Below are 8,805 nucleotides of genomic sequence, written 5' to 3'. Positions count from 1 at the left end.
AATGACAGCAAATGAACTTGTAATGGTCTTATTATAAGTGTAACATTTTTTTTTTTTTTTTACCATTGTTGTGTTTTGCATGCTGAATGTTGAAGTCTGTGTGTGACTCAAGCATGGTTAATTGTTGGATATTGTCGCATATATAGAGCCATTATATCAACACAATTAAAAATTTGTCAGAAGCGTTAGCAATAAAATGTTAAAAGATCATTAATTGGTATTACATTTTGTGTAGATGTAATTATATATTTGTGTGTGTGTGTGTGTGTATATATATATATACACTCTAAAAACTTATACTATGATTTACTCAATTTTTTTGGTGAAACATTTTTACACTAAAAAAATTAAGTAAATTTTAAAGCAGTGAAATCAATTATAGACACCATATGAACTGAGTAAATGTAAGTAAAAAATTAAGTAGATCAGAGTAACTGCATTTGTTACATTAACAAATTCAATTAAGTAGAAATAATTGGGTAAAAAGCATTTAAAAACCAATATTTATGACTAATATGAACAGCTTTTATTTATGAGTATTACTAACTATTTATATGTACTATGTATAGTATAACTTTAATTTCCTCTAAACCTTTGTAAAATACTCCACAGTCCACACAAACACACTTAAACATGACATGGCCTTTATTGTCAACGAGTACAGCAATAACGTTACAGCATATATTACTGTTTTGACATGTAAAGAATAACAGTTATTTTACAACATTTAAACTCATTTAACAGACATTTTAGAAGTAAAAATGAAACATTTAAAAGTAATTCAAGTGTAATCAACCGGTCTGTTATCCCATTTCCACCGTATCAGCGCTGTTTCTCGAGTCTGAGATGGACTAATGTAACGTTAGCGGTCTGCGGGTGGACTTTGAACTTGAGACTGCTGTCCTGCGTTTCATTCGTAGCTGAAAGATGCTGCGAGGCGCCAGACTCCATAACCTGACAATAAACAAACAGTGCCCAGTTTTAATAATATTTTATCATCCAAATTCATTATCTTTACGAATTAAAGTTGTGTGTTTTGAGCAACAGGCGTTTCAAAGACCAACGCCACACGTTAACTTAAGGTGACTCACACTGTCCCTGTATGTTGTTTTGAATTAAATAAAATGCCTTTTAGCACAGTAATGATTATTTAGATTAAAAAAAAAATACAAACCTGAATTTCACAGAGGAAATGCCCCAATTCTGCGACGCTGAGAAGAAGAAACTGCTCTGGTGACTGAGGAGAATTCAAATATCCGCACTCACTCAACTGTCGAGCTGTCGTCGCGTCAGAGGGTGGGGGAGGGGTGCATTGTTTTAATCGAGTAAACTTACTCAATTTCCTCAGTGTGTGTTAAATATTAATAATCTTAATTTTAATTAAGTAATATTTGTGGTTCTTGAAACAGATCGGTTTAATTCTACATTCTCAAATATTTTGAAATAAATTTCACAGATGTATTAAGTATATTTAAAATAAATAATTGGTTATTTGAATACTAAATTATTTTAGTGAAAAAAAATTAAATATAACTATAAATTTTAGACAAAATTAACTGTTGGATTTTTAGTCAATTATTTTGGTATGTTTAACTAAAACCATCAAGTAAATGATATTGAGAGATTTTATTAAGTTAATAAAGTTAATTATTACTGTGATATTTACTAAGCCACTGAATTATTTTTTAGAGTGTATATATATATATATATATATATATATATATATATATATATATATATATATATATATATATATATATATATATATATATATACTTATTACTTCCCTTCCTTTGAAATCAGATAACTGTGATCTCGTGTTGCCTTGCTGCATCAATAGGAAGAGATTTAGAGTAATATAAAATAAAGTTCCAATTGACGAACCAAAGGGAACATTGATCACCATAATGGTGAGACATTTTAGGAAATCAACATAAATTTATGAAGTCAGCTTATGTGACACTCTCCCAAAGTATTTAGTTGTATTTCCAATATCATTCAAGATGACTGGAAAATGAGTGAAGGCAACTAAGAAGAACGATGACTGAAGAAGTGGAGGAAATGAGTGAAAAGTCTATTAAGAATATCCCCGCCTCAACCTTTTGCCCGCCCACTTGTTGTTTTTTGGGGTGTTTTTTTTTCCTTTGGCAAAATGGTACTCAAACCAGTCAAGTAATGTTTACTTGGGTTTTCTAAGTAACAAAGGCATAGCATGCAAACAGTTCAGATTACTAAATTGTTTTAAGTAAGTTGAAATTATTGGACATTAAGTAAAGTTTTCTACAAAGTCTTAGTAAGAACAGCTGTTGGATTTAACAGTGTGAACATGCATTTAGTAGAACACACTCAACATTCTTAAGTACTATGTACTAAACTTGCTTAGTTTAGCTATTGCATCCGCCTAAAAGTTCACAATACTCAGTATATTCAAGTTAAATCAACAAATTTTCCAAAATCAGTTAATTTTACAAGTTTTTCTTTAGTAGATTCAACAATTACTTTTTACAGTGCACCAGCCTGTACAGTGGTAACACGGTGTGATAGATCCATGTTCTTATGACTCTACCATCTGAATGTCTCAACAGAATTCGAGACTCATCAGACCAGGCAAAATTTTTCCAGTCTCCAAATGTCCAATTTTGTTAAACTCGTGCAAATTGTATCCTCTTTTTCCTATTTGTAGTGGAGATGAGTGGTTTCCGGTGGGGTCACAACCTCAAGGTTGTGCGTGTTGTGGCTTCACAAATACTTTGCCGCATACCTCAGTTGTAAGGAGTGCTTATTTAAGGCTTCTATCAGCTTGAATCAGTCGGCCCATTCTCCTCTGACCTCTCGCATCAACAAGGCATTTTCACCCACAGGACTGCTGCATACTGGATGTCTTTCCCTTTTCACACCATTCTTTGTAAACCCTAGAAATGGTTGTGCGTAAAAATCCCAGTAACTGAGCAGATGAAATACTCAGACAAGCCCGTCTTTCCCATTCTGACATTCAGTTTGGAGTTCAGTTCAGTTTGTCTTGACAAGGACCACATACCTAAATGCATTGAAGCAAACTGGCATGTGATTGGTTGATTAGATGATTGTATTAATACGATATTGAACAGGTGTTCCTAATAATCCTTTAGGTGAGTGTATATATTGTGACAAATGTCCCGTGCCTCTATCAGCGTCGCCCCTGCAACAGACCGGATGCACCTGCACCCGCTCATCACGGGCTGAGCGGTCACAGCTGCGGCTCATCCGGCACCCGCTATATAAGCGACAGAGATGGACAGCAAGGGGAGAGATGTCTCCAGAAGACTCAGCTAACTCTTTTCTCTGCTATTTCCCCAGAGAGCAGCGTGTGACTGCCAGCCCACTGCACGGAGAGGTGACCATGGACCATAGACTGTAAAAAATATGGACGTAGTGTCCGTGACGTCACCCATAGGATTCCGATAAGCCGTTCTGAAGCTTAAAGTATGGTCGAGCTGGGCGTTGCCATCTTGTGAGCGAGTCAACCCGTGTCACTCCCGGATAACAGAAAATGGGCAAAAGGCGGGATGTGCGCGGAGCTGAGGTGACGCAATAATTATAGACGGCGGATAAATGGCTATCCACTTGTAACCACGACCATAATTATGCAGAACCTTAAGGCTTTATATAACGCAAACGAATGAGTTATAAAAAAATTCACCCCCCTCAGAGTTGTCATGAAGATCAAAATTAGCCTTATAAGCCAAAAACACAATTTGTACCAGGCTGTAAACATGTTTTTTTCTGCTTTAAAGTTGAGAATTTTAACATGGGGCTCAATGAGATTCTGCTCCCTTCTGGAGCCTGTCCCTAGTGGCCAGTTGAGGAATTGCAGTTTACATTACTTCCGTATTGGCTTCAAGAGAGATCGCGGGAGGTTGCCGCTTGTCATGGACCCACACTGCCCTGCACCAGGAACACAGCACTGAGAACGACCCATTGAGCACCGAGCACCAACTACTGCACTTTTTACACATTTCCACTCAATCAATCAATCAATCAATCAACTTTATTTATATAGCGCTTTTACAATGATGATTGTTTCAAAGCAGCTTCACAGTGTTAAACAGGATAATATTGCAACAAAATTTGATTTGGCTAGTTTGATTTGGATAGTTTATAGAATTAAATATGACCTAATACATTTAATTTGTATATTTAGTTGAATAACTTGGATCATAATTTTAGTGTCCCCAACTGAGCAAGCCAAGCCAAAGGCGACAGTGGCAAGGAACCAAAACTCCATCAGGGCATGATGCAGAAAAATAAACCTTGGGAGAATCCAGACTCAATCGGGGTGCCAGTTCTCCTCTGGCCTATTATTAAACAGTGTATAATTATTATTCTGCCAAACCTGCAATTCATAAATAATATTAGATTAAAATATTCTAAATTTTGGGTATCACGCAAGAGACGAGTTCATTTAGGATGGCGCGTCGATTACACAAGAATATGAATACTTGAAAGATCGGAGTTATTGCGCCGGAGACAGGTTTATGGATGATGACGTGTCGGTGAGGCAAATTCAGAAGAGACCAACTGACATGAGCTCAGCAGACACTCCAGGATGAGCTGGTCATGTCCAGACACAGGTCCACCATCCGATCCGGACACTGCCCAGATCCGGCCGACTGCAGTAAACCACGGGATAAACAGAGAGACCAACATTAGCGTAGATATCACTCTTTTTATGATGTAACGAGTACATCAGGTGTTATTGGAAGTGTTCCCGGTTCCGGCTGACCTAGTTAATGCAGCCTAACAATCAGTCAATTGAATTGAATAATGAAAGTAAAAAATGTTCTATGTGTATTCCATAGTAAAGAGATGTGTTTTTAGTCTAGATTTAAACTGACAGAGTGTGTCTGCTTCCCGAACAATGCTAGGAAGACTGTTCCAGAGTTTAGGTGCTAAATAGGAAAAGGATCGACCACCTGCAGTTGATTTAGATATTCTAGGTATTATCAACTGGCCAGAGTTTTGAGACCGCAATAGACGTGATGGAGTATAATGTGTTAAGAGCTCGCTTAAGTAACGGGGAGCTAAACCATTTAGTGCTTTGTAAGTAATAAGCAAAATTAAAAAATGTATGTGATGTTTGATAGGGAGCCAGTGCAGTGTTGACACAACTGGACTAATATGATCATACTTCCTGGTTCTAGTAAGAACTCGAGCTGCTGCATTTTGGACCAGCTGGAGTTTGTTTATTAAGCGAGCAGGGCAACCACCCAGTAGAGCATTACAATAATCTAGCCTTGAGCTCATGAACGCATGTACTAACTGTTCAGCATTTTGCATTGAAAGCATGTGCAGTAATATAGATATATATTTTTAAGATGGTAGAATGCGGTTTTACAGATGCTAGAAACGTGGCTTTCAAATGAAAGATTGGTATCAAAGAGCACACCCAGGTTCCTCACTGACGACGAGGGCTTGACAGAGCAGTCATTAAGTGTTAGACAATATTTTAGATTACTCCTTGTGGAGCTTTTCTGTCCAATAATTAAAAATTCCGTTTGATCTGAATTAAGTTGCAGGAAATTACTATTCATCCAATTTTTTATATCAGCTATGCATTCCGTTAATCTTGTGAATTGGTAAGTTTCGTCCAGGCGTGAAGAAATATAGAGCTGAGTATTGTCAGCATAACAATGAAAACTAACGCCATGCTTCCTAATGATATCTCCCAGTGGTAGCATATACAGGGTGAAAAGCAACGGTCCTAACACTGAGCCTTGCGGTACTCCATACTGAACTTGTGATCGGTGTGACATCTCTTCATTTACTGCTGCAAACAGATAACGGTCATCGTACATAAGTACGATTTAAACCATGCCAATGCAGTTCCACTAACGCCAACATAATTTTTGATACTATTCAAAAGAATATTGTGATCGATAGTATCGAATGCAGCGCTAAGATTGAGTAACACTAATAGAGAGATACAACCACGATCAGAGGATAAGAGTAAATCATTTGTAACTCTACTGAGAGCAGTCTCAGTACTATGATACGGTCTAAATCCTGACTGGAAATCCTCAATAAAATCCACCCTTCGGAGGACCTCACCTGCACTATCACCCCGTCTCAGATATATAAATTCTGACTTTTTTTCTTGCAATTCTGACTTTATAGCTCACAATTTCTGAGAAAAAGTCAGAATAAATAGTAAATAATGTCTTATTTTTTTATTCTATGGTGAAAACAAGCTTCCATAAACACCTTCCTCTGCACTTTATACAAAGCCATTGGACAGATATTATTGAAGCTACCATGTTTTATCACAATTATAGGACATTTCCCCAAAAATATGTCTGTTTTCTAAAATAGTGATGCTGTTAATGTTAGGGGTCAAAACACAGCCATCTAGGAGTGATGCTATCTGTGCCAGTCTGTCCAGCATTTAGACATTTTTCACAACATAAGAAACATTTTTCATGGAGGACTGTGATAAATGCTATCACTTTAGTTTAATAGAAAAGTCATACCACCCCCCTTTAAAGGCACAATGTGTGAAATGTTTGGATTAAAACATCCAAAAACCACTAGAACAATGTTATATATCTTGTTGACTTGTGCACTTACATTATCCCAAATGTTTTCAGTTCAGAGAAATCAGCTATTATAACCAGTGGAATGGCCAGTGTCATTGTGTCGTCTGTCAATGCCATTTAACAACACACATCTTTACAATTATATTCTAATATAAGTCTAGCTTACTGCAATGTGCAACAAGTGTCTCATACCAGCCATCAAGCAAATCCACAGAGTAAAGTTATAACAACTTACAACACACTCAAAACAGCACTGTTACCCCACAATTTTAATTTGTTAAATAAAGTGACCTATATGAGTAATGAGTAGTGATTATTGTGGCAGTTTGATTAGAATGAAAGAAGTGATCAAAAGTAACTGTAACAAGTTTAGGGATTAAGAAGGTGGATTTTAAACATATTTTTAATTGCAAAAATAAACATACGCAGAAAAAAGAAAGGAGCGGCAGCAGCCGACTGGGTCATATAAGCATAATAAAATCAATGTAAACTGTCCCAGGCTCTCAGACCTGCCCTGCCCTACCTGTTCTATATAGGTTTGCCAACTTCTGGAAAAGAAAATAAGGGACAATCGTGGGTCTTTATAGGAAAATAAGGGACAAAATAAGGGACACTTAAAAAATGTGTAATTTCAGTAAATGCCATTTCGGTTTCTGGAATTAAGTATGTGCATCTTGTTTTCTTTTTTCTATCAACACAAATGAAGATCTGAGTGCCATCAATACCATATCTCAATATCCTTCTATCTTCTTTTTCTTAATAGGGGTGGTTCTGTGTTGTTTTTTTTCTAGGCTTGGTTGTGTTTATGAGGCGCAGTTTAATATGTCTTAATACTTCTTTTTTTTTATTGCCGTAATTTTCTTATATTTTACCTTTATTCCACACCGCTGTCTCTACTGTCCTTTGAACGGCTCATTTGCTTCCTGCTTCGGTGAAGTCCATCCCTCCAAAAAACGCAATGGTCTTAGATCAGTTAGATGGCCAAATGTAGTTTCATGTATTTTTATTGGCTGAAGTGCCAAGCACAGGTTGTCGGAAACGCCACGCCCCTTACCATCACGGGCAGAAGTCACATCTGCGGTGACTAGCAAGGGTTTATGATGTCACCAACCCGGAAAGGAAGCTTGTTGTCCAAACTGGCCGTTTTTTGCAGGCAATGAACTGTCATAACTTTAAAAGACAATATCTCCGTTTGCATTGAACCTTCAGCGCTGTAACTGCAGATACTGTGCATGCTCAAGCAGCAACATTACACACTAACTTTTCTTTTGTTACCTTACTGTTTTAAGTATATTCAATATTTATTTTTGTAAAATTTTTGAACTAAATGTGCAACTATATATGAAAAAATGCATATTTTCCAATTAAAGATAACTTAGATCATTGCTTTAGGTGACTTTATTGGTTATTTTCAATAATGAGGTTAATGCAACAAGTAAAAAAAAAAAAACACACACAAATAAAAACTAATTTAACAACATCCCTTTTTGTCTTCCCTCAGGGAGAGTGCATGTTTTCTTGCATGGCTGAATATTGGACTCATGAACAATAATCAGTAGTTTGCATCCGCCCAAACTGATTTGCCGAAATCAAAGTGCGACCAGTGAAAAGGATTTGCTGTTATTGTGAGCCGCTCACTGTGAAGTGGGAACGATCAGCCGGCACCGGCAGAGGATTCTGATGGGTCTAAAGCCTTCCGCGAACGGCTATGCTTGCAAATCAAACTATAATTTGTCTCAAAGGAATGATTCATTCTCAATTTAGAGCTTATGCCTGATTATATGGGACAAACTGCATTCTGTATGGCTTTAATCAAAATGCTTCATTAAGCCCTAAAGGTAGGGTAGGTAAGAATGATACAACTTTTGTCCAAATTTGCTTAAATGTCAATGCATAATTAAAATGTAAGTACTCTGAAAAAGAGATACTCTAGACTTTTTAATCTGCAATAAACACCGCAAATTATTTTAGTTCGGGATGAAACAAGTGATTGGCTTGAGTGACTGTCACTCTCTCTCGCTACCTTGGCAACCACCGCTTTCGCTATAGGATCTGCCCACATGCGCACACCCGTTTGATCAGAGAAAGAGCATTTAAAATTCACAGTGCCGGGTTTTGCAGTCAGCGAAGGCAAACAATGCAGAAAAAGGAAAACAGTACAAGAAAAGGCAATGCACAAAAAGTTTTTGGATAAACAAAGAAATCAAACGCGAGTAAATATCGGCGTGGCTTT

Source organism: Pseudorasbora parva, chromosome 17 (assembly GCF_024679245.1).
Source record: "Pseudorasbora parva isolate DD20220531a chromosome 17, ASM2467924v1, whole genome shotgun sequence".
Taxonomy (NCBI): domain Eukaryota; kingdom Metazoa; phylum Chordata; class Actinopteri; order Cypriniformes; family Gobionidae; genus Pseudorasbora; species Pseudorasbora parva.
The sequence above is the reverse complement of the archived record's forward strand: the minus strand, read 5'-3'. Positions refer to the sequence as shown.